At 33.0% G+C, this 27179-nt stretch overlaps 1 pseudogene; it reads left to right on the forward strand.

The window, feature by feature from the left end:
* Positions 1–21216: 21216 nt before the first annotated feature.
* On the forward strand, positions 21217–22712 carry LOC106794374 (subtilisin-like protease Glyma18g48580; annotated as a pseudogene).
* Positions 22713–27179: the final 4467 nt, after the last annotated feature.

Here is a 27179-nt window from a genome sequence, read left to right on the forward strand (position 1 = left end):
ACGATGTATCTGTCGTTTCTTACCATTGTAATAACGGTTCTCAATTTTTGCAATAGCCGCAGTACTATCGCAATGAATCAACACAGCTGGTATCGGTCTTTCTCATAAAGGAATCTCTACAAGTAAGCTTCTCAGCCAACTTGCTTCCTCACTAGTAGTTGCTAGTGCTATCATCTCATATTCCATAGTGGACTGAGCTAAGATAGTCTGTTTCTTTGACTTCCAAGAAACAGCCCCACCAGCTATGCTAAATATATAGCCGTTGGTTGCTTTGGAATCATCTGAAAGAGTGTTCCAATCAGCATCGCTGTATCCTTCAAGTACAACAAGAAACCTTTTATAATGTAATCCAAGGTTTATGGTTCTTTTAAGGTACCTCATTACCCTTTCAATAGCGTGCCAGTGCTCCATACTAGGTCTACTGGTAAACCTGCATAATAATCCCACAACATAGGCTATGTCGGGTCTAGTACAATCAGTGGCATACCTAAGGCTGCCAATGATACTTGCGTACTCAGTTTGTCGTATACCTTCACCAGTGTTCTTAAACAATTTTACACTTGGATCATACGGTGTACTAGCAGGTTTACTGTCAAAGTAGTCATATTTCTTTAAGATCTTCTCAATGTAGTGAGATTGATCCAGAGAAATTCCCTCTTTTGACCTAGTAATCTTAATACCAAGGATTACACTTGCTTCTCCGAGGTCTTTCATATCAATGTTGTTACACAACAATGATTTCACATCGTTCACTACATGAATATTTGAACCAAATATGAGAAGGTCATTGACATATACACATATGATAGTGCAAATATTATTTACAGATTTGTAGTAAATGCATTTGTCACTTTCATTCACCTTAAACCCATTCGAGACTATTAAGTTATCAAACTTTTCACGCCATTGCTTAGGTGCTTGTTTTAGACCATACAAAGATTTATCTAACTTGCAAACTTTATCTTCTTGTCCATGAATCACAACCCCTTCAGGTTGTTCCATATAGATTTCCTCTTCCAATTCACCATTTAAAAAAGAAGTTTTAACATCCATTTGGTGTACCACTAGACTGTGAATAGCAGCATGAGATATTAGCACCCGAATAGATGTTATTCTAGTGACTAGTGAAAAGGTGTCGAAGAAATCCACATTCTCTCTTTGCCTAAAACCCTTGGCTACAAGACGAGCTTTGTATTTATCCACAGTACCATCAGGTTTTAGTTTCTTTTTCAAGATCCATTTACAACCAATTGGTTTGCAACCAGAAGGCAAGTCTACTAAATTCCATGTTTTGTTAGATTCTAAAGAATCCATCTCATCAGTTATGGCTTCTTGCCACAAGTCAGCATCCAAAGAAGACAAAGCTTCTTGGAGGTTTGATGGATCCTCCTCTAATGTATAGGCCATATAATTGGGCCCATAATCTTTAGCAATTCTTGCTCTCTTACCTCTTCGAGGCTCTATATCTAGTTCTGGTTGTGCAAGATTTTCACTACTAATAGCAGGAAGATAACTGGATGAAGTACCCCCACTATCCCTTAATTTAAAAGGAAATTTATTTTCATAAAAATCAGCATCATTTGACTGTATGATCACTTTTGCGTTTAGGTCATAAAACCTATACGCTTTTCTATTAATAGCTTAACCAATGAACACACATTCATAGGCTCTACTTGCAAGTTTAACCCTCTTAGGGTCTGGGATCCTTACATAGGCCAGACATCCCCAAGTTCTCAAATAAGACAAATTTGGTTGTCTTTTCTTTAATATCTCATAGGGAGATGTCTTGCTTTTTGATTTGGGGATTCTATTTAGCACATAAGAAACAGTTAACAAAATTACGCCCCACCAAAAAGATGTTGCACTAGAACTCAACATAGTAGCTACAACTAATTCTGTAAAACTTCTTTTCTTTCTTTCAGCTTTACCGTTCATTTCAGGTGGATATGGAGCAGTCGTCTCATGTATGATTCCATGCAAATTATAAAACTCATTAAGCAAACTGGAATCATACTCTGTGCCTCTATCACTTCGAAAGTTTCTTAATTTTCTTATTGAATTGATTTTCAATTTCTGTTACAAATAACTTAAACATGTCAAGCGCTTCACTTTTATTTTTCATAAGATATACATTTCTGGTCAACGTTCCATCAAATTCACATATATCAGAATGTATTAAATCCAATGGCTCAGATTCTTTAACTACTGATTTATGTGATTTCTTAGTTATTTTAGATTGACTGCAAAAAACACATTTTTTAAAGTGATTTGAAGATAGCTTTGGAATAAAACCCAAGTTACTCAAGTTAGATATGCAACGACTATTTATATGACAAAGTCTAGAATGCCATATATTAAAATCACACAACATGTAAGCAGAAGGAGAAACTTTATTAATATCAAGATATAATTTGAACATGCCATCAATGGCGTACCCTTTCCCTACAAATACCCCATTCTTGGTCAAAGTAAATAAATCTGCACCTATGGTCTGAGTAAGCCCAGCCTTGTTTAAAAGAAAACCAAAAACCAGATTCTTTCTCATCTCTGGAGTATGCATCACATCTTTGAGAATCATAGCACGATCATAGTAGACATGGCAGGAGGCGCCAGTGTCTACCCACCATCCATCTGATCCTCCAATCATATTGATCTCAGTTATCACAGCTATGTATGGATCTTGAGTCATGTTAGCCTGGGGAGCACCTGTCATTGAAGGATTTCTACATTTACGTGCCATATGTCCCGGTTTGCCACAATTGTAGCAGAGGAATGACTCACCGGGATTATTCTTGGCAAGTGGATGTTGTCTAGGATGTTGGACCCTTGGGAGGTTCTTGTTGCGGTTAGAGGTATTGCTCACATTGCGGTTTTGATTCTTAAAGTTTTTGCCAATAGGCTTCAGAACTGCACCTGTGTTCTTCCTTTTAGTGTTGTTGTGAGACACAACCAACACTTCATCTTTTCGATCTTGTCTGTGTGCCTCTTCCTCAATGTGCAGACGTATGAGCAGAGACTCCAAAGGGAATTCTTTGGTCTTGTGTCTGAGAAGGTTTTTGAAATCCTTCCAGCCAGGAGGCAGTTTGTCTATGATGACAACAACCTGAAATTGCTCATCCAATGCCATACCCTCTGATATGATATCATGAGCAATTTTTTGTATCTCATGGGATTGAGACTCTACTGATTTATCATCAGTCATTTGATACTTGAGGTAGCGGCTAACAACATATTTTTTAGTCCCAGCTTCCTCAGTATCATACTTCTTTTCCAAACCCAGCCAAACTAATTTGGCAGACTTATATGGGCTATAATAATCATAGAGATCATCAGCTAACCCATTCAGAATGAAATTCTTGCATAGGTAATCATTTTCATTCCAGAAAGCTAATTCCATAGTCATTTTATCCTTTACTTCCTTCTCAGCATCCTTAGGTACCACCGGAATATCGGTGTTCAAAACATAGGCAACTTTCCTCATAGTTAAAGAAAACATCATATTTTGTTGCCAACGTTTGAAATACCCTTCAAACCTAAAAGGTTTGTTGAGGTCATTGTTATTTGAGCCACTAATATCTACGATAGCCATAGCAGAATCGAAACCGTCTTAAAATTGTTGGCTGAGTCGTGGACAATGAACCAAAAAAATTATTGGCTGAGTCGCGGACAATGTCGTTTTCTTGCAAGCAGATTATCAACCACGAAGTCCCCAAGATAAAACAGCCCAGATCACTGTATAAGATTCCCACTGCACTGAGGGAACCTTTCTAGAATTACACCTTCTTGTATGACTTGAAAAGTCACTCTAAAGCCACCAGAAAATATGACTTGAAAAGTCACTATTATAGCCAACCGAAAATATGACTTAAAAAGTCACTCTTATAGCAACCCGAAAATATGACTTAAAAAGTCACTCTTATAGCCAACCGAAATTATGACTTAAAAAGTCACTCTTACAGCCAACCGAAATTATAGAGCGATAGAAAGAAAGAGGGAGAAGTTTGTCGGAAATGCATCGGCTGAAAAATGGGAGGGAGAAAGAAAAGTTGAGGAAATGCTTCTCAACTAGGACAAGGAAAAATGAAGAAATGAGCTCTCTATATATAGGGAGTGAAACACTATTCAAGTGTTTATCCTGAGCGATGTGGGACTTGAAGCTTTTTTTTCTTCTTTTTTTTCCTTTTTTTTTTCAAACTTTCATCATTTGTTCTAACAGTGATGGTGATGACAACACAGAAGTGACGCTATGGTCGTCTAAAAGTATTAACTTTATGGTTTCACTCAACGTGGTAGAGTTGTCGTCAATCATTTTGGTTGTGATGGATTCTCAAACTACAAGTGCTACAAACTTAATGTGTTGGGAGTGCAAACTTGGTAAAAGAGCATTGGATGTGTTTGGGGTTCTAGTCACTCAAAACAACCTTTTACTGTCATATATATAGCTACTTTTGCTTGACATATTAGTTATTAATTAAGAAGTATTTGGGGATAAATTAATGTAACTTGACAAACCAGTTGTATTGACAAATGGGAATGCTTTGTATCTTATTTGTGGGAATGGGACATGTGTAAATGTTATAATTTTGTTGCCTGTTGTAAATCGTTGCACATCATGAAATAAGATCAGAATGTTTTCATAAATAATTCTTTTCCTATCTAAAAAAAAAGTGTGTGACAATGCTAATAAAATTAGTGATACCAAATAAGAGGGATTAATTGTCCCCCTCAAATGCCCATATTTGATCTACTTTTTTCCTGCTTTCATAATAATAATAATAATAATAATAATAATAATAATAATAATAATAAAGTAGTTATAAAACTATAACTAATTTTATAGAAATGATTATTTCAAATTACTTATTTTTATATTTATCCATAACCGGTTATATAACTTATCTAGATATAATTTATTTTTATTTCAAATAATTAATTATTATCTCTGGTCTCAAATATAAGAAAAAAAATGATACACTAATAAGAAAGTTAGTTAACCACATTTAATTGCATAAATTTCAATTAAATTTATATTTTTTCAATTTACCCTTCATTGGAGTTTGATATCAAGATGAGAAAAAGTCATTGAAACTAACATCTCCATTAAATGAAAGATATTTTAAAGATAACATCATTAAATAAGGTAAAGTTAGTTTTAATTTTCTTATATTTGATACCATGAAAAATGTTTTTTTTTTCTGTATATTTCAGACCAAAGAAAGTATATTCAAAAACGCTTATTAAACCAGTTTTTAAAATCAATAACCAGTTATAGCAAATTATAAGTAGTTATAGTTATTATAAATACTTATAATCTCAATATTTTTTAGTTATAGTTATGGTTATTTAAATGACTAAACTATGACCACCCCTACTAATTTGTGGTCAAAATGGTGTAATATATAAAGTGATTTCTATATCGGTTCTGACAAGACTGATGTTAAAAATCATATACAACATCCATTTTAGTAAAACAGAGGTTGAATGTGCTATACGATATTGGATTTGTCAAAAATGATGTTGAAATGTACTATGCCACATTGGTTATGGTTAAAACCGATGTTGTATAGCACATATCGATCTTGTATAACACATTTCAATATCAATTTTGACAAAACCGATGTAAATTGTCATTTTATTAAAATGTTTTTTTGGTTCTTACAATAAACTCAACCTGTAATTCAATGTAGGATTTACTATCTTTTAGTCCTTAAGCTTTTTAAAATTTCTTTTTTTAGTCCCCCAAACTTTTTTAATCAAATTTTTAGTCTTTAACTTTTTATTTCGTGTTTGATGTTTAGTCCCTTAATTTTTTTTTCCGTTCTTACTTTTAGTCCCTTAAAAGGATTACAAGTAACCATGAAAAAATGTTAAAGGACTAAAATTAAGGATGAACAAAAAGTTAAGGGACTAATAATAGACTTGACAAGTTTAGGGATTAAAACCAAAAAATTTAAGTAATTTATGGATTAAAAAGATAATTTATCCTTCAAAACATAACCAGTCCCAAGCAGTTTTAGTGATACAATATATATTTATATTGGAATTACTATTACATTTACAAATAGTTAACTAAATGATGTCATAACAATATCAAAAAAGAAAATTTTATATATAAATGTCAGGTAAGATCTACACTATTAAAATGAAATAATGGCATTAAATGTTGTTCACTATGCAAGCATAAGCCAGATATATATGGGGTTTTCTTTCTCATGAAACAATGGCATTAAAATGAAACAATGACATTAAATGAATCTTTCTTAGCGTCTAAAATCGAAATATATTTATAGTCTTTATGATATTCTCCCTTTGCATGACCACCTCACGTGAAAATAGTAGTAAGAGCAAGCATCTCTATATAGTAGCATAGAGTAACATATGTAAATGCTTTTCTCCACTTGTACATGTACATCAGCTAGCAAATCTAATTATATACTCTTGCTGATCCATCAAGTATAGAAGAAGTTCCCAAATCAGAAGTTTAGATCCTGTTTTGTCAAATAAAGATAGGAACTCGTCTAGTAATGAGCACTTTCCATTAAAATACCTGAATAAGAATAGCTTAGTTCAACACCAAGAAAAAGGTACGTAGGATGACAAAAGCTGAAGAATCATACTTTATGAAACAAGAGCTCAAGCAAATCAAGTGCCCTACCAGAAAATTGACTTGAACAACAGGCAAAAAATAGTTCTATTTGCTATTTGGAGCAGTTCATCATGTATTCACTGCATCAAGTACCCTTACAATTTTTAAAAAACAGATTGCCAAGCTTAAACACAATTATGCAACAAAAAATAGAAGTTTCCATATGATATAATAAATTTAAAATGTGCTTTCTAAGTTGATACCTAACATCATAATAACATAAGCTGATTGCAATTTCAAAGTTCTTTATACTCTTAGAAAAAAGGTCCATACACTCTCAATTTCTCCTTTTCTTTCAAATCTTATGATTAAGAGAACACATTCTCAAATCAAGAAAACAAAATCATATGATTGAATTGAATACTTATCTTCTAATGATGTTTCTCTGTTCACAAATAAAACCAAATGGTTGAACTTAGTTAAGTAATAATCATAACATGAAATAGCAGAAAAAGGTCAGCCATCATAAATTGAATTAATCATTTTTACACCCTAAGTAGTAATCATAACAATCATGTCTAATAGAGCTGCTAAATATTTAGCGCACCTCTCTGCCATCTATGGAATTCAGTAGTTGAACTTAGATACTTGTCCTATTAGTGGCTCCAAGGATAGTCTTCTATTTTTATAAATCAATAGGAAGTAGGAAGACAAAAAATCAATAGAAATTAGCATAGTTACAGACTATCCATGATAATAAAAATACACTCCCTAGACAACAAAAACAAGAATAACAGAATTTCTAACATAAATATGAGTTACCCGTCGTTTGCTTTGTTTCTTGCAACTAGTAGCTCTATCCGTGGCTCCAAGGATAGTCTTTTTGTTTTTATAGGATAATAATGTATTATAGGTTAAAAATGAGATGATCCACGTAAAGTGACTTTAGTGTACAATTGGAATAGTATTATAGGTTAATAACGTAACCACGTAAAGTTAAATACAATTGAAGAAAATGAAGTAAATAATCTGACTTTAGTGTATCAACAAGGTCACTAGGAGATAATCCATTGGATTCATCCTTTGTTTTAGGAAACAATATAACTAGGATACCATTATTTCTTGCATACTCCACACCTCCACAATCTGGTATTAAAATAAAAGAAACAAAGAACAAAGAAGCAATTTATAGTAGACCAAGGCTCATAATAAAAGGTAAATCAAATCATAGCCCAAACATTCCATGTCACACAAGTTTGCTTCTTCTAGCCACGGGAGTAATAAATATGATCTTTGAAGGCATGCAATCTTAATCCAGTGACTAATATCAACTAAGCAAGAATTTCGCTAAGCAAAATGATGACACAAAAGGACAAAAATGAAAGTAAAGGGGTTGTATGATAGAGCATTACCATTTCAAAGTAAACTAGAGAAAGTTTATAATTAGCTTGTAAGAGTTTTAGTTTTAAATTTTAATAATACCAGGCTTAGTAAAATGAATTACATTAAAATGAAAAAAGTCAACAGATCAACGTTTCAAAAATCTGTCTACAACTATAGATTCACTGTTTCAGTCATAATGCCATTCATGTAAAGATCCAAGTTCACCAAGTTTGTCAAACTTCCAAGCTTGAGTGGGATTTCCCCAGTTATATTATTACTATAAAGTTCCATGTCATTGATAAAAAAAATGTTTATAGTTGGGCAGATAAAAAAAGTCTAATGAATGACTAATAATGGCATAACACATTTGTACCAATTCTATCGCAGGGGTTAAACTAAAATCTAATAGAAGTCGTTATGTTAAAAATTGAACTACACAAAATGTCAAGGTATATGTGCTATGCAAAAGTGCAGGTCTGCAGGATCAAATCAATTGTAGAACTATAAGTAAATGGAATGAAAGCAATGTGGTTCCACTATGACAAGGAGAGTAACACAAATCCTCTAAAAATCTCATGATGAATGGAAATAAAAAGAAATAATGCCATTGATGAACAAATGTAATAAAAAAATTTTATCAGGACTTGAACATAGAAAGACTACATTTTATAGTTTTTACAAAAGAAAGAGTCATTATATATTTAGCATATATTATACTTTAAAAAACCAAGAACAATATAATTTCTTCTAAGATGATTGGGGATGGAACAAAGTATAACTCCAACGATATCCCAGGTTATTAAGGTCACACAAATACCTCAGTTATATATTGGTTGAATTTTTTCTTTTATCATCTGTTATTAGCCCTTATTCTTATATATATAATAATGAAAGAAGTTGACCTTATAACAAAAAAGGGATGGGTTCCTATAAGCAGGATTAGCAGAATGTCTTTATCGTAGAAAAAAACCTTTATCGATTCCCATTCATTTTCATCTGCCTTTTTTTTTATCTCATGAAGGAAATCAGTAGGGGATTTTCTTTTTTTCCTTGCATATTCTATGATCTTTTCTTCTTCCCTTTAGTCACTAGCACTTGCTATTATCTAAGTTTCCAACACTAGTGGAGTTGATAGGAAGGTCCTCGTCTGGGACTTGGAAGATGGTTACTGCACTCATTCCTAGCTTTTTTTTCTCAAAAAGATTTGACAAACCATATTTGATATAAGATAATAATTGATTCAAATAGAAGTCTTTAAAGATGAAATTCAGTAATATATTTGCAAGGAAAAGACTGATTGGCGCTAATTTTATTTTGGCAAAAGACTGCAACGTAAAATTCAGACTTCTTGCAGATGTTAGATTTACTATATGTTTACCCCATTTGTGTTTCAGTTTTGAGAAAAAAAATTCAGCAGCCCAGAGCTTAAGGTTCTGATTCCTTGTGATTCCTCATACAACAAAGAAGAAGCCATCTTTACTTAGGCAGCAACCAGAATCAGAAGTGTATGTTGTGACCAAAGGCTCATTGGGGCATTTAATGGAAAAATGATGTAGCACCAAACAAAAGGAAACCATTTCCTAACTACAGTGTTAGGGGTCACGTGAAGAGGGCGAGCCCTGGTGCAGCGGTAAAGTTGTGCCTTGGTGACTTGTTGGTCATGGGTTCGAATCCGGAAACAGCCTCTTTGCATATGCAAGGGTAAGGCTGCGTACAACATCCCTTCCCCATACCTTCGCATAGCGAAGAGCCTCTGGACAATGGGGTACGAAGTGTTAGGGGTCACGTGCAACTCCTTGAGTGGAGCTAGGTCACCCTACGAGACTGTGGTGGCAACTACAGAATCTCCAAGAGAAGCAATGACAAAAAAAGATGCAAAGAAGATGGCGGATAGGGTACCAGGGAATGGCCACTTTGATGACGGCGACGGAGGACATCAGTGTAGGTGACAACAATTCATGTTGATGTTTTGAAAGTTGTAATGGGAGTATAGGTTGCAGGTGAACCATATGAGGGTTGGGGTTACAGGAAAATTAGTGTCGAGAATAATGGGGGAGGTTTTGGGTGAGAGAAGAGGTAGCCGCCATAGGATTTGGGAGAAGAGATTGTGGCAATGGAGGGGTTTGGTTTGAGGGTTTTGAGCAACTAAGAGAGGGAACAAAAGTTTTCGAAAGAGCTAGGGGAAGGAATGACCAGATAGAGTGACGTTGATATTAAAATAACATTGACATGATCGGTTTTAACAAACTCATCTTAAGCAAAAAAAAATATCAATATAAGTTTTATGAAAAGTGGATGTTAACTTAGCACTCACAACATAAATTTTAAAATAAGAATGTTTAGGAAAATTTACAACATTCACTATTTTATAATTGATGTTAACAATAATATTTTATTTATAAAAATTCAATCATGTTTATATAAAAATTGATTTTTATGAGAATGTTAAGTTAACAATATTAAATCCATATTTTTACTAATGAATTAAGTTAAATATTTATCATTTGTAATAATAAGTGGGTGTATTTTTTTTGTTTTGTAATTATAGCTTGCTAACTACTTCTTAAAATGAGTGTAAGTTATAGCAAACTCCTATATATAGAGAAATAAAGTTTAAAAAAACAAAAAAAAAAATAGATTGGGATTTTGGTACAAAAGATTATTTTTCCCTAGCTTTGTATTGTGTTGTTGCGATATGTAGTATTCTATGTGTGTTTTCTGTTGTTATAATTGTATTACATGCAACAATTGAGTTTTTGTGGTTTGCTGGCTTTATTTAGAAGTGGGCCAATAAACTTCTCTTCTATGTAAATCGACCGTCTGGTTATTGTTTGCGCACATTTCTTGACAACATAAATTCAGATTTATATTAATATATATCCCTCTTTTGCTGTGCAAAAAAAAAAAAAAGAATTAAGATGATATTTATTTCATGTAGCATAGGAACAGAACCATATGGATCATAATTACAAGAAGAAATTATGTTTATAAGAGAAAAATGAAGTGATTTTAATTTATTGGTCTACAAGTTATGGAGTGTAACTCAGTAGACACCCAACAAGGCACTTAACATAACATGGGATATCACCCTTTTAGTTAATGTTTCTTAATATATATAGTAATTGAGGAATTGATTTAATGGAAAAATGTTAAATTCAAGGACGAGTATTATTTACTTCTCTCAAGAATCAATCCGACCAATCTGTTCATTTTTTGTGATCCATTTGAGGTTTTATTCATAAAGCATTCGTTAAAAATTTGAAGACATATGTATGATCATGAATGAACGTCATTCAACTGAAAAGCATTTCTAAGGATCTAACTCAGTCATTGATTTGGCTTGTCCCATAAAATGGAGAGCCCAATTCAAATAGAAGATGATAGATCAATATTCTAATTGACAACATCTATAAAATATTGTTACAATCAAATTAAAAAGGGTCTTGTGTGCTACTGTTATTATAGAAAATAATCATGGGAAGACAAATACTTGCTGGTTACTTGGACGTATGATGGATTGATTTTTTTTTCTTTTTTTTTCAAATATAAATAGATAAGTTGCATTTTTGAATTCATTTCAAATACAATAGTTATAGTCAGGACTAAAAATGAATCAAATTGAGTCAAAATCAATTCATCTCATACAAAGAAAGAAAAAAAAAAAACAAAGTGGAAAAGAAGTTATGAAAAATAAAATTATATAAAATCTTTAGAAAGATTACATATACATATTATGTATATTTGCTAGTTTTTAGAGACATCATTACATATAAATATTTGTGTGAATATTTTTTTTAGGTATAAACTAAATGATACATTATAACATGACTAAATTGACTAAACAAATATGATACATCTTTTTTAGATTTATTAAAATTAATTCATATAATGTAATAAAATATATCATTTTTAAGAAAAATGCTATGAACATTCTCATTGACTATCTTTCCATTAAATCATGTCATCACTTAATGTAATAAAATATATCATTTTAAGTAAAAATGTTAGGAAGACTCTCAATGACACTAGCTTTCCAACATCTTTTTATAATTGACTGAAATTTATTGAAAAACACTAATTTAAAGATAGGATTTGCTAAAATTAATAATTTTGAATAAGTTTCAACGGTTGTAGAGTGTATTTAAAAACATATCATTAGCATTCCAATAAAATTATGTTACTAAACAGGTGTTACCAAATTAACCTTTGAGGTTGATCAGTGTGACATGGATGCACATAACACACTAACCAGTGTTAAAAAACATGAGTTAGAATTGGATGAAGCTACATGCATGTTAACCACGTGTATATCTATAATAAAGGGCAAGGAAGTTATTTTTCAAACAAATTGTAATAAAAAAAATGATATCAAATCAAGCTAATTAATTACTGGACTCAAATGCCCTTATTCTAAACAGTTTAATTGCTTTGAAATTAATATTAAATGTCAATGTCTTTAATATCATTAATTTTATTTCATTTTATACAGACAGTTTCAAAAAAGTATAATTGTGTGAATATTTTAATTTAATTTTTTCTGAGTGATCTGAATATTTAATGATTTCTTTTCTGGACATTATAACCGTTTGAATAGACTTCTGTCATGTTCTGGTAGCCTAAAAGTTAACTTCTCATAAAAAATGCTGTAAATTATATGCGTTACTATTCCTAGGACAGAGAAAGTTGTCATTTTTCTAATGTGAAAGAAAAAAATTATGCGTGTGTGTTAGTTCTATCCAATTCATCGTCATATAATTCATGGTGCTGTTCTCTCATATGTCCATCAGCGATCCAAATTCTAAACCTTGGTCGTATACCATTTTTAATTTCAATTAAGATATGTAACATTTGGGATTAAACCTGTTTTTGGGTAAGGGAATACGTATAATTTTTCTTACAATTTAGTGAATTTACGAATGTGAAGAAGAACAAAATTAAAGAACTAGCAGATTTTAACACACGACCAACTACCAAACCATATTAATTAATCGATTGAAATTCATTTCAAAGGACATAATTATTATTGAAAATCCACGACCAACTACCAGACTAACCACGACCTATCACCAACTTGAATTAGCTTGGACTAAATTCACAAGGCCTTGTGAAACATAAATTAGAAAAACAAACAAAATGTAGAAACTCAATTAAGTCTCAAGCAAACTCGATTGAAAACCTTAGACACGAAATTCCCTAAATCTTCAAACTCAAATCCAGCTCTGCCATCCGAATTGCTTCCTTCTCGGAACAGGGTAGACCAATTATGAGGGTTGTGGCTTCATGTTTGTGTTGGATACAGGAGCGTCAGGTTCCCACAATGGCCCAGGTGGTGGAAGGTAAGGTCGAAGCTCAACACCCAAAATTCGGACAGACCCAGGTGGTGGTGGGAGGTAAGGTTGAATCTCAATACCCAAAATTCGGATTGTTGTCACAGGCTCCTCCATGATGGACAAGAGGTCAAGTGTCACCCGAGATGACCTGGGTCGCAACATCAGTCGTGATGGTGATGGTGACAACATTGAGGTGACTTTCTTGTCATCTACATGACTTCGAGATTCATGAAGTGCTTGAAATGATGCATATTTTACTACTTCACTCGGTTTGGCAAAGTTGTCAAGTGTGTGGAACATTGCGGTGGAGATGGACTGTTAGTCTCTCACACTACTAGTGCAAAAGGTTGTGATGTTGATCACGGTTACAGGAAGTACCTTATATTCATCAGTTGTATGATGTCAGACAAATGGGTTTGTGGGGGCGTGCAAAACTTGGCAACAAAACAGTGGATGTGTGTAGGTGTCTCAGCTTTTACTTGACATTAGTTATGTATTGAGTAGGATTAGGGGATAAATGTGTCTTGACAAGCCCTGTATTGGCAAGTGTGCATGCTTTTTATGTGATTAGAATGCACTTAACAAGTTTTCTTTGCCTATTTTTAAAAGATAAATGTTACTAAGGACACTAGTCAAAGAATTAAAAAGAAAAAATTATTAAGATGTGTAAAATGATGTTGTTTAAGATTTTTTTTACACAATCTTATGTATCTTTACACAAAATATTTTTTCTTTTCAATTTTTTAACCAATGTCCTAAAGATTGGTCAGTAAGACATTTTTCTTAAAAATAATTAATTGATCAAACATTTTCAAGCAAGTCAACCACGTGAGCCTATAAAAAAGAGCAAAGTGATTTTTATTTCTATTCCTAACAAAGCTAATTAAAAATAGTGATGCCAAGTAAGGTGGAATTATTTTTGCCTTCAAATGTCCTTCTACTCTATTTTTTTTCTTATTGCTTTAACACTATGACTTTATGGCCAAGTCTTTGATATATATATATATATATATATATATATATATATATATATATATATATATATATATATATATATATATATATATATATAACTCGTGGATATCTTCTTAACAAGCATCCATGTAAGTATGAGGGTGGGCAAATTGCCGTAATGGAGCTGCTTTTACAAACTAATCCCTCCAATGGGTCTCTTTTAAAAGAATTTCCAACATGGGGCTGCTTTGGTACATAAAATGCATGCAAACCAACACTTTCATTGGCGAGTTTGCCCTGGCTGCGACACATGGCGAAAATGCCACTGCCATTTTGGCAGAATGCAGTGGTGTCGCCAGTGCCATTAACGATTTGGCCATGCAAGGGGTCTAGCCAGTTTGACTGGCGATTTGCAGCAGGCTAGGGCACGGCTTTCCAAACTTTTCAGATTTCAGATGGCAGTGCTTTTTTAAAATGGCCGTGCTTTAGACGGTGTCAATGGATATAGCAAGTGGTGTTGGCGAGATCATGCAATATGGATATAGCCATTGGTGCTGGCGAGATCATGAAACTTTAAATAGCATTTTTAAAATTGCTTGCTCTGCGTTTTTGAAAATTGTTGAACCTTTCCTTCTTCAAGTTTAAAGTTTCTCAACCTTGAAGGTTTGAAGTTCGCAATCTGACAATTGTGTGTGGCATGAAATTTATTTTTTGAAGTAATTTTTTTGAGGTCGGAATAAAGTTTGAATGTGAAGTTTTTATTATTATTTTTTTAATTAAATTAGCTTTATATTTGATGCTTTGTTCGTGTGTGTTAAAAATTTGTAAGGGTTGAACTAAAAGTTTGTTTAAAATAAAAAAAAAAAAAATTGTGTCATCATATTTATTTGAAGAAAATATTTTGAGTCCAGAAAAAATTTTGAATATGAAGTTTCTAGTATATATTTTTTAATTAGATTAGGTTGGTGTTAATGCTTTGTTAGTTTGTTAAAAATTGTTGAGCCTTCTACTTTCAACTATGTTTAAAATCAAAAAATTTTGTGGCATCATATTTATTTGAAGTAAGTATTTTGAGTGCAGAAAATTTTTTTAATATGAAGTTGTAGTATTTTTTTAATTAGATTAGCTTGGTGTTCATGGTTTGTTCGTGTGAGTTAAAAATTTACCAGCCGTCAATTTCAACCGTGTTTAAAATCAAAAAATTTTTTGGCATCATATTTATTTGAAGTAAGTATTTTGAGTCCGGAAAAAATTTTCAATGTGAAGTGTGTAGTATTTTTTTAATTAGATTAGTTTGGTGTTGATGCTTTGTTCGTGTGCCTTTATAATAATAACTTCGTTGATGCTTTGTAATGTAATTAAAATGTCTACTTTGAAAGCGTTGCCTTGATATGCCTTTTTAAATTTTTACTTTTAAGTTTCTGGCATCATATTTATTTTAATCTATTGGTGGTAATTTTTTAATTACCTTTTTTTATTTTTAAGTTATTATTGTTAATATTAATTATTTATAATAGTAACTTCGTTGATGGTTTATTTTGCCTTTAAAATTACTACCTTGAAATCATTCAAGTTTTTTAAGTCTCTGTCATCATATCTATTTGATGTTAATAATTTTTTTTAGAATAAAGTTTTAATGTGAAGTTCCAGTAAAGAGGCTTTTTGTGATTAAATTTTTTTATTTTGAATTTATTATTATTATGATTAATTATTTAATATATTGTTTTTGTAGGTACATCATGAATTCGGTTATAACAGTGTTGTATTTCAATGGAAGGGTATATGAAGAGAATGATGGTGTAACATTCGAAGGCAGTAAAAAAGCGATTCAGATTAAAGGTAGAATTAGTTTCAATGCTTTGAAAAAAAAATTGGAGATAAGGTAAAGTTAGAAAATAATAAAATTATTTCTGCTACCAGTTGAAGATTTTTAGTTTCTGGAAAATATGTTGCTTTGCAAATTTGTGATGACTAAGATGTTGAAACCATACTCAAAAGTTTTCAACAACAAGATCCAATGTCAGTTCTGGAATTATACATAGAAAAGGATGTGGCTGGTAATTCTATGTTTCATTCTGCAAATTCTCTTACATCATGTGGAAATAATTTATCTAATAATGAGGCGCAACCTCCAAGAAATGTGAGCAATTTACATGGTGATGAAGATGATGATGATGATTATCTTGTGTCTAACTCATACATTGAAGAGTCTTTAGACGAAGATGATAGTGTTGACGGTATATCTGATACAGACGATGAAGTCACCGACATGATTCAACCAGTAAGAATTGTTCACCCAGCAGAAGGTATAATTTATTAAATAAAAAATAGGTGAATACATTTATCATTTCAACCAGTAAGAATTGTTCACCCTAACCCTAAGCCCCTAACCCCTAAACCCTAAGCCTTAGTAACATTAGTTATTTTCGTTTGTCTACTTTAGTTTTTTTTAACATTATTTATTATTATAGTTTGATGTGCGACATAAACTGTATCCATTAGTAATCCTTAATAAACTACAAGACGTGAGAATGTGTCACATGGTCGATCCCATCTTTGCGCTTGGCGATCAGGATTTCTTCTGCCCCGATGTCTCCCCATTTCTACTTGGTCAGCCTCAGCAAAAAATTGGTGACGCAAATCAGCTCCTAATAAGTCACCTATATCAAGTATTATTCTGGGTACATTCCATGGCGTACCTAATGGGGCGTTAGGTGTTGGAATTGGGGCATCATGTTGCTGTGAAGGGGTCATAGTCGGCCATGAAAAATGAGGATGTGTTTCTGCATCACCACCAAATGAGTGTTCGCTTGCAGAAGTATCAGTGTGATGACCTTTGAAAGGATACTGATACATCTGTGTTGGATACTGAGAAAATGTTGGTGGTGTGTAATACATTCCATGGCCACGCTCCGCCATTTATTGGGAATATTCTTCCACTTCAACAGCCACCCTTCGCCTGCCTATGCCTTGAGTTTCAACACTTGACTGGAGAATGTGAAACTCTTGTGCTGGAAATTGATGCTCTGATGCTGGACCATGTGACACAGGCTCAGTGATTCTCTCTTGCTCTTTCATTAAAATCGTTATTTTCTCCACATAAGGCACGAGATCATCAACTGTCCATGTATTCCTCCCTTGAGGAGACACCATGTATTGTAATGTCTCTGCAACTTCAGCATGCAATTATTAGGGTGAGCAAATTAATGGGCATGATTTAAAAAAAATTGAAGTTAAATATTCAAAAAACAAAAAAATACCAATGTAGCCGTGTTTGCATTTTTTGGGTCAACAAACATCTTTGTTTTTTGCCTATACTAGAGACAATGTAGTTGGAGTTAAAGTTCAATAAGCCCTCTTGTTGAGGATAACCGTCGACCCTAAAATCAACTTGGTTGTTCCATTGACCGATCATGGGGGTGAAGAGTTGCTCACAATTTTCATCATGTTTGCCTTTCAGCGTTATGCCATGAATATTCAAGGGTTGCGAAGGACACCCTGGAATTGGTTGTTGCATTCCAAATTATCTCAAAACTTTATCGGGTTGGTGTCACTCAACAACATGAAAACAAATGAGTGACACCACCGTGCACCACGCTATGCTACACTTCCAACCAAACAAATTGGAGGTAACACTGACATAACATTTGCTGTGTAAGACTTCCACAAAAACTGCATATAATAACACAGTTGTTAATTTTTACTGAAACATGACATATTATTTATTATTTAACCAATACATTACGATGTTCTTACCTCATGTCGTTTCATGATATCCAATTTTCGACGAAAAACTATCAGATCATCATTGCCAATATGCTAATTTGCACGTCGCAACCACCTACAAAAAATTATGAAATCATCATTGCCGACACGTTACATTATTAATTATTTTCAAATGAAATCTAATTTTTTAAATGACTAACTTGTGTCTGAGTGGTTTATTTTTTATTACGGGAGGACGGGAGGAGTCCTCTTTGGAGCCAAAGTTGTGCATCGTTCCCATGCCCACATTTGGATTAAGATGCACATACCTCTGATTGATTTAGTTTTGTAATCGGTGGCGCTGCACATCTCTCTATATAAATAAGCAAGCACAGCAGGTCCCCTTGCATGCGTGCTGCACTCTCTAAAGTCATGTAAAAACTACAGGTATCTTAGGGAAACTTTGCTACTGCTTTTGTCAACAAATAGGACACCTCCTATGAATCTAAGGATCCATGCACGGGTAAACCTTTCAAGTTGTTGTATGTTACCGTCATGGTTATTTAATTGTGAAAAAATGGTGAGTCAACCAACTTAATTTAACCACACTACCTTGAAGTTCACCTTCTTGTGGTCTGACTCCTAACAATTTTTCACAGCCCAATAAGGATTTGTTGGACCAATTAATGGTGACCCATCCACACGGAGACCTAATAAAATAGAGACATCTTGAAGAATAATAGTACACTATCCGCATCTCATGTGAAACGTATGTGTTTCGGGCCTCCATCTTTCAATTAAGGCACTAATTAATGCCGCATTTATTTTTAAGTATCACATCTTCATAATCTAATAAAAACCGGATTGCCGTAGTAAAGGAATAATTTCCTCTGGTATTTCTTCTTGACCTTGATACATGGGGACAACTCGTATGATGTGTAATTTTCTGTCTTCTTCCCCATTCCAAATATGTTCTGAAACATGCTTAGCTTGCAACGTCACCATCAATTGGACCAGACTTAATTTGTATATTTAATGAACATGACGAGGAAGATGCCATTGATACTGCAAAATAAAATATAATACAATAAATTGATAATAAAATTTATACATTAATTGTACATAAAAAAATTAAGTACATTTACAAAAAATTAATTAAATTTATATACCAAATAATTAAAATTTGAATAAATAACAAAATATATATATTTGAAAAACAAAATATACAAATAATAAAATTTAAAGGGAGAAAAAAACTCATAACAATTGTACCTTACTTGCGCTTAATTAAGTTGTTATCATATCTATAGACAATAGTTGTATAAAGTCAAATACAAAAAGAATTGTTGAAAAAATGATTCCTAATTTGTCATATATTGTAGGTAACAAGGATTATCGCTGCATATTAATTTTAGTTATAGCTCCTAAAGAAAATGAAAGAGTATTTATAGACAAGTGAAAATGGTATCGGTCTTTGTTTAATTTGTCATCTAATGAAATAACAAAATATTCATCATCTAGTCAATAATTTTTTTTAAAAGAACAAATTTGAAGTTAATGAAAAGTTCTATTCCCTCAATATATATGGAGGAACATTTATAGACAAATAGTAAGGGTTTGTGCTTCTTACTTATTTGTCGTCTAACAAAATACTGGTTCTATGATCTATACTCAATCCTAAATTTTGTGACTATATTTGTAAGATCAACTCACTCCTAGGGTTAGTCATTTTTAACTTATTGCTCTTTAAAAATGGAATCTCATTAATCCAACTGTTGGTTTAGGAGCTTACATTTTTAAATCAAATGTACAAAATTTAAGCACAACATATTTTTTAAAATATAAGCAAATGTCACCTTTATGATTACATATCTATATTCTTTAAGAAGAGTAAATATAAAAAACCTACTCGTGTAAACACATGGTTGTTCAAATTCTAGACATCCTATTATGGTGGGAGAAATGTTGGTGGTGAAAGCTATAAGTTTGGAGAGTAGTAGCAAAATCCTACAGTTATATAATGATGAGATAGCTTGGAGGTTATGGGAATTGGCTAGGTTTCTTTGTCTAGAAGGAAGTCACCTTAATGGTTTTTATGTTTAGCATATCCAAGATATGGAGTTTACTGCAATCATATGGTCCAAAGAGGGCGGTCTGGGGGGATTTTATTTTTTGGAGGAATTTTTGTTTTCTTTTAGGTATTCTTATATCGGTGAAGGTTTTGTTAGGTGTTGCGTGGTATTGAATCTCAATGGCAACAATTTTTATCTTGTCAATATATACTCATCTTGCTATTTGAATGAGAAAAGAACATTGTTGGCAAATTTGGTGATGCCAAGATGAGGATTTGGAGACGATTGGAAAAGATTTCTTTAAGGAGAAGCTAAGATTTCTAAAAAAAAAGACTCCGAGGTTGGCATGTGGAGGTATTTGATGGTTTGGGTGCTAATATAAATTCCAAAGTGGAGGAGCTATAAGTGGTGAACATAAGGTTGTGTGAGAGGGTTGAAGATGTAGAAGGGAGGAGGTTGATTCTTTCTAAAGAATTTTGGAGATCTTTGAAGAAATGACCCAAAAATCTAGGGTGGGATGGATTGGTGAGGGTGATGAAAACTCTAGGTTCTTTCATTCTTCTTTGAAATAACATTACAGTCACTACTAAATTAAAAGCTTTTTACGACGCGTGAATAAGGACGGTTCTACTAAAACCGTCCTTAACAAATGACCGGTGGCATTTTTTGTAAATAACAGTACACGAACCATTCAATACGAAGACGGTTATTTTCCGAACCGGCGTCATAGATTGGGCAAGTTTAAAGGTAGCCCGTGAGCCACAGCCACTGAAGAAGTTAAGCTTCAAATATGTGAAGCTTGCTCTCGATCTCATCTCTCCCATTCACCTTTCACTCGTGCACTCTATAACTCCACGCTCCTATCAATGCTCCTCTACGGCATGTTCCTGAATGCCCCCATTGGGAAAAGAGGTTCTAGTGCTGGGGGCCTAGGGTTAGGGTTTGTGAGAGATGTTGGATGCTCCATGCATTGATGAGTCTTATCGCAAGCTGTTGGAAGCCATTCGAGCACAGTGACGACGCCGTTAATGCCGCCGCTGGAAGAGAATGCAAGGATGACCTCCTTTGGTTCCGTGACATCGGAAAGTTTGCCATCAACGATTTCTCCATGGCCGTCATCCAGGCCAACCAAGTCGTCGAGGACCATTTTTGATGCTAAGCACTTTCCAATGACAAGCTGAAAAGAATGGATCACTCCATTTTTTACCTTTACCTTCTTGTTTCATCTTTTTTTTTTCCTTTGTTTCTGAATGTTGTCTATGCCAGTAAAAAGGTAGGCCGGTTATTTTGCTTGTTAATTAGTATCTGGTTTGTATATTGTTATGAGGTTTTTACTTTGAAAATGAGGTGATGATTTTATAGATAGGGTGTAGTAGTGGAATTTGGAGGATATGATGTTGGTTTTTTATTTGCTGTTTATAGTGCTACATTGTATACTTGGGAGCTCATTCTCATGGTCCAACCCCTTCATTTATTGACCTAGAAACTGCCACACATTTTCATTATGATTTTCTGGGTTCAATCTTGGGAAGGTATTTAAATTGATGAAACCATTAAATCTAGCTTAAGTTCTGGGTTAGAAGAAATTGATTAATTGATTAATTGTGTTGTGTATATTAATCATTCACAGCCATGAAAAGGCCAAAGAAGCAATTATTTATTCATATAATAAACACATCAATGGCGTTGTGGCAGCACTTGAAGAGGAAGAAGCTGCAGATATTGCAGGTGAGAAAATCAAGTGTTTTTTGTACTAATTTTTTCTTATTATAACCTAGTTTTAAGTTAGTTAGTTGAAACAATGATTCCACTATGCAGAAAACCCAAATGCAGTATCAGTGTTCTTGAGCAAAGAGCATAAACTGCACACGACTCGTTCATGGGAGTTTCTTGGACTGCAAAGAAATGGTAGGAACACAACATATGGCAAAAGGGAAGATTTGGTGAAAATACAATCATCAGTAACATTGATACAGGTAAACTTTATAACGACTTTACCATACTCTATTTTATAATTCATTACTTTATTATTCGTAAAATTAGTGTAGTCTCTTTTACACTACTGCAAAATTGATATTCTACAACACGTTTTCAACGTCGGTGGTGCAGAAAACGTCTTTGTTTACAAGACAATCGCATTTTAGTAAATATGACTTGTATTTCAACTACGTTTTTGTTAAAGATGATGTCGAATTCGCTTTACAAAAACGGGTCAATAGGCACGTCGCTGTATTCTATTATTCAAAGACGGTCGTTATAAACACCGACCGTCTTTGAAATTAAGCAATTTAATTAATTTCTTTTTCTCTCACGAAGTCGTATACCCTAGCCCTCGTCTGAGTTGCTTCCTTTCTCCCTCTTCATCTTAGTCGATTGTCTCCATAGGCTTTCCAGCACCTCCGTGGTGTTATTTTCATTTTGCACTACCCTTTCTCCCTCTTCGTCATAGTCGATCGTCGTGAAGGCTTTCCAGCACCTCTGTGGTTCTCGTGTGTGGTTGACTACCGTCTTTGATCCTCGTCTTCGATCAAGGTTTGTTCCTCATCCTCGATCAAGTTCCATTCCTATTTATGTTTTTTTTTATTTCTTTCGTTTGTAGTCTCATGTTTTAACTGAAATTGTTGATTTATTCCATATTTTGTGAATTTAGTCATGGTGAACCCTAATCGCAGTATCCTGTGAGCGTTCCTATTTGGTTTGTCTCCTCTTCTTCGATTTGTCAACATCACAGTAAGCCAATGGTTCAATTTTGCATTTTAATCTCTTCTTCGATTTGTCTCACCTCGCTGTCATTGGGTCGCTACTTACTATGGAGGCCATGTAAGTAGTTCTTTCTCTCTACTCAATTGCGACATTCATATGGATATTATTCATTCCGCAACATACCTTTTGTATATTAATTATAACTTTTAGAAGCTATTGTACTCAGCATTGGGTAAAATATTCATTCATTTTCTTTCAATAAGATATTCATTCTGCAAATTAAAGTGGTTCACGAACCTTACCTGAGGCTCTCCTTTGGTGCTCTTGAAAACATGGGAAAACAGAGCACACAATTCTCTGCCCTCAACTACATCCACCTTGCACTTGATTTGGATGCTATTTTTTTTATCAGCCATAAATGCTTGGAGAGCCCATTGCAACTCTGCGTTTGCTGCACTATGAAGGTATTGAATCTATAGCCTTTATACTTGGTATAGATACAGAATTTTCTCAACAACCTCACATATCATGTACTGAATTCAACATACCACATCTAGGGTTCTCTTTAAAATTTTCCATATTTGCATGTTCATGTTGAATCGTATTTATTTTTCATGTTATATATCCAGGCTATTTCCAAGTCAGGCCTCAAAAATTGTATCGATGATTTGTTGTTTGTCTTGAGAATGATGCTGGATCAGATCATTCATGTTACGGAAAAGTGAAATTGAATGAATTAATTGTATTTAATTTAAGAGAACAAAATGAATATATACATTTATTAAAAAAGCTTGGAGGAGCTAAATATACCTTTTGATGCTAAATTCTTTCTTCTCTAGGATGGAGCTCTGATGGCTTTGTTTAGAGTGCTTTTAATTGCCCGTGATAAGTGTTAGTTCTTATTACTGTTAGTAGTGCATGACTTGTATTGTACAATTCCCCTATAATTAAATAATAATGTCGAAATATCCCGTACAAGAAGCTTCTAAGAAAATTTAAAATTTGTTTCAAAGAATAGACTAGATTGTTATCCTAAACCAGAATAGAGTTTTTTTTAATAAGCCAATAAATATTATAAAACTATGTGAAAGAAATGTTGCAGGTGAACGCAGACCTTGACATGGAACTAAATCCCCAAGCACAACCATGGCCATATCAGGCGAAGAGCCTTAATAGAATGTTTGGAAATGGTAATCCTCACAACATTTGCAAATTGCAAGGACACATATCACTAACAGTTCCCTCTTCCCATGCTAAATTTAATTAAGAGCATGTTGTTCCAGTTTTGCTTATTTTCATCCTCTAGTGTGCTCAACATAGGAGATTATGTGACTACGGAAGGAAGGGTAGCAGTACGAGATCATGTATCTATCATATCAAAGGTATGTAATTGTTTCCTGATCTTACAAGTTAACCTCTTTGGAATTCTTTGCTTTCTGGACTAAACATTGATCAGTCAACACTACTTGACTACTATATATTTGGTTGCTGCTGTACTGTTTTTATTTTTGAGAAATTAGAAACTTGGGGTTTAGGAGAAAATATCTGATTACACAGCTTTTGCAGGTTTGGCTTGCTGCAGCAAGTTGTGTAACCAAGGATATCAAAGAGCTTGGGGTTTAGGAGAAAATATCGGGTTCAGGTTTGTTGTGAACTTAGTCTTATGATGCTTGCATAAAACAACAATCTGGCGATCTTTTCACATACATTTCAGAAAGCATTCTCTTTTTTATTATAGTAGTAGTTCTATTTTCATTTTTCTTGTAGCATTGATTTTTATTTATTGTTCTGAAATGCTTAGTTTGTGAGAAAATGTCCTGTTGCGAAGAAGCACAAAAGGGTGCTTTAATGACTGCCCTTGTCTTTTGATAATATACTATAAATATATAACTTAGAAAGGCAAATATTGTTGTTGATAAATTATTCTGCATTCAGGATTAAATTTAAAGAGAAAAATGATCATTATATACTACAAATATTATTTTTGTTACATCCAGCTATACTCATTCCTTATAATTTTAAATTTATTTAGATCTTTCTTGATTTCTTCATCTCTCTTTTTAATTTAAATTAATTTAAATAAGATGCCTTATACTTTAATTCATTTTATATTTCCTAAATGCCATTGTGATGACAATTTTCTCATAGGTAGCCCAATACACATTCTCTCAGGATCATGTAGTTTTAACTAAATTTCATGTAGTTTTAACCAAACTTCTCTTCAGGACTAATGTCATCAAGGCCTGAAATTGGAAACAAGAGCAACACATAGAACAATGCAGAAAATGAAGGGTTTGCTGAAAGCCAGGGCAATGAATTTATCCCTGCAGGTTTCCCCGTTGGTCCGTGGGATGATTCTGCAATCATGTCTGACAATATGACAGGTCTGAAGAGATTTAGAGATGAAGATGTGAAACCATTTTCTGGTTTAAATGCACCTGAAAGTCAGGTAGAGTACCACTGGACCAAGGTAATATATTTGGTGTGTAATTTTGAACTGCAATGTCAGTGACATGCTTTTGTTGCATTGTTCAGAATGAAACTGGAGGCCTGTGCATTCTCACCTCTCCAAATTGTTTTCTCTGTTGCCATGGGTGTCATATTCCTTGGTCACACTCTTCATGTTGGAAGGTATATATATATATATATATATATATATATAATGCAATTTCTGCATTTCAAATATATTTTTTTCAAAATAAATAATTTCTTTTTCAATAAGTTAAAATTAGTTATGCATAGACTAATTTGTATAAGTTCTAAAAGATGATTGATAACTTATGTATAAATTAATTTTAATTAATAAAAAAATTATATTTATTTATTTCTCCTAAAAATACTTTTGAACAAATTTATCCAAGTTTCTTATCATTACATAAAATTTAAGAATAGTATAATATATTTTAGTAGAGTTCAACGCAAGTTCTTAACTATTAAAAACAATGTTGTCATTGTTTTTAAAACCTTAGATAATAAAATTTAAAGCTTTTATAAGCTCGAAACATTCAGACATATGCAATATATTCAATTTTGTACATAAAAGGTTCATTGGAGTATAGTTGGAGCGGCAATAGTACCATTTGGTTTTTATAAGCTCTAATTATTTTTTATTTTTAATAAATTTTATCGAATAGAAAAATATGTGTTAGAAAGATTATATTCCTTATACTCTTTTTAATTTTTTTTATCTCAAAAGATATGACCCAAAAGAGAAAAAAGAGAGTGAGTAGACAAAGAAGAGAGATAATTTTCTTAAAATCTTCACCTACTATTTTATATAAAAAATACATGTTTTTCTCTTCTCTTTTGAAATAAAACTACTTAATGAGTTGTGAAATTTTAATATGGTAGAGTGGTGGAGGATTGGCCGAGTTTGCTGTTGCTAAGAAAAACATTTTGATCAATGCTGCATTAGGTGGTGTAGGTCACTATGCACTCCAACGGGCAAAGCTGGGAAGATGAATGCTAGTAATGCACTTTTCAAAAAGGCAATTAATTACTGGTGGACATAGCAGTGTCATTGGCCTTCATTACATTATGACATTTCCTTTTTTAATAAGCACATTATGAAACTGCTATCCTATTTTTTTTTGTTTTGTTTTATGCTTGATAATATGGTTTTCATTTTATTTGATTGTTGTCATAATGAATGAAGAAATAGAGGGTATATCTAGGATACATTTTTTAGTACAACAATGATCACATAGATGTACTGGAACAAAGGAAAAAAGGTGAGAATATATATGCTTACCTGTCACAAACTGCAGATGTTCTCTGTAAGAAGTTGGGGGATTTTCAATCAATGGTTTATAGACAGACATTTGTGTAACCATGTTAGCTTTTTCCTCTGGTTTTGACTTATAGATCTTGGGGAGCCTTCATGATGCATCATTGGGGAGATGAATGAATTTGACTTCATAAAATGGAATCTTGTGCATTTTCACTTTCTTTAACCTTAGTCGTTTGTTGAATGTGGAAACATAAAGAAGGTTGTACTTGGGTTTATTTTTTAAAGAATAAATATCATGCTTTATTTGTTTTTAAAGAACTAAAGTCAGTTGTTGAATTGCAATTACAAAAATAATAAATCTCATGCACTTTCTGGTTTATCTTTGGCTTTGAATTAATTTTGTTACATTTTTTCAGAGGAACTTATATCAATTGGAAGCGTTACTGAACAAGCTTAAATCCAAGACCATAAGGACTGAACCACCTTCTCAATCTATTACTGCCACAAGGTGACCTTTGGTATCTTAGTTTGACTTTATGGTCCCATGCCTATCCTATAGCTTGATTTTTTTTATTATTTTGTATCACTTGGTAATTCTAGTCTCTTAGTAGTTTGTGACACATTTTCTCAGTTTTTTCAACTGAATATAAGTTTTTTCAAGTCAATAAAAGTTGCAATTAGGAAATCTTTGAATAATGAAAGAAGGTATCAACTGT

Source organism: Glycine max, chromosome 9 (genome assembly GCF_000004515.6).
Source record: "Glycine max cultivar Williams 82 chromosome 9, Glycine_max_v4.0, whole genome shotgun sequence".
NCBI lineage: Eukaryota > Viridiplantae > Streptophyta > Magnoliopsida > Fabales > Fabaceae > Glycine > Glycine max.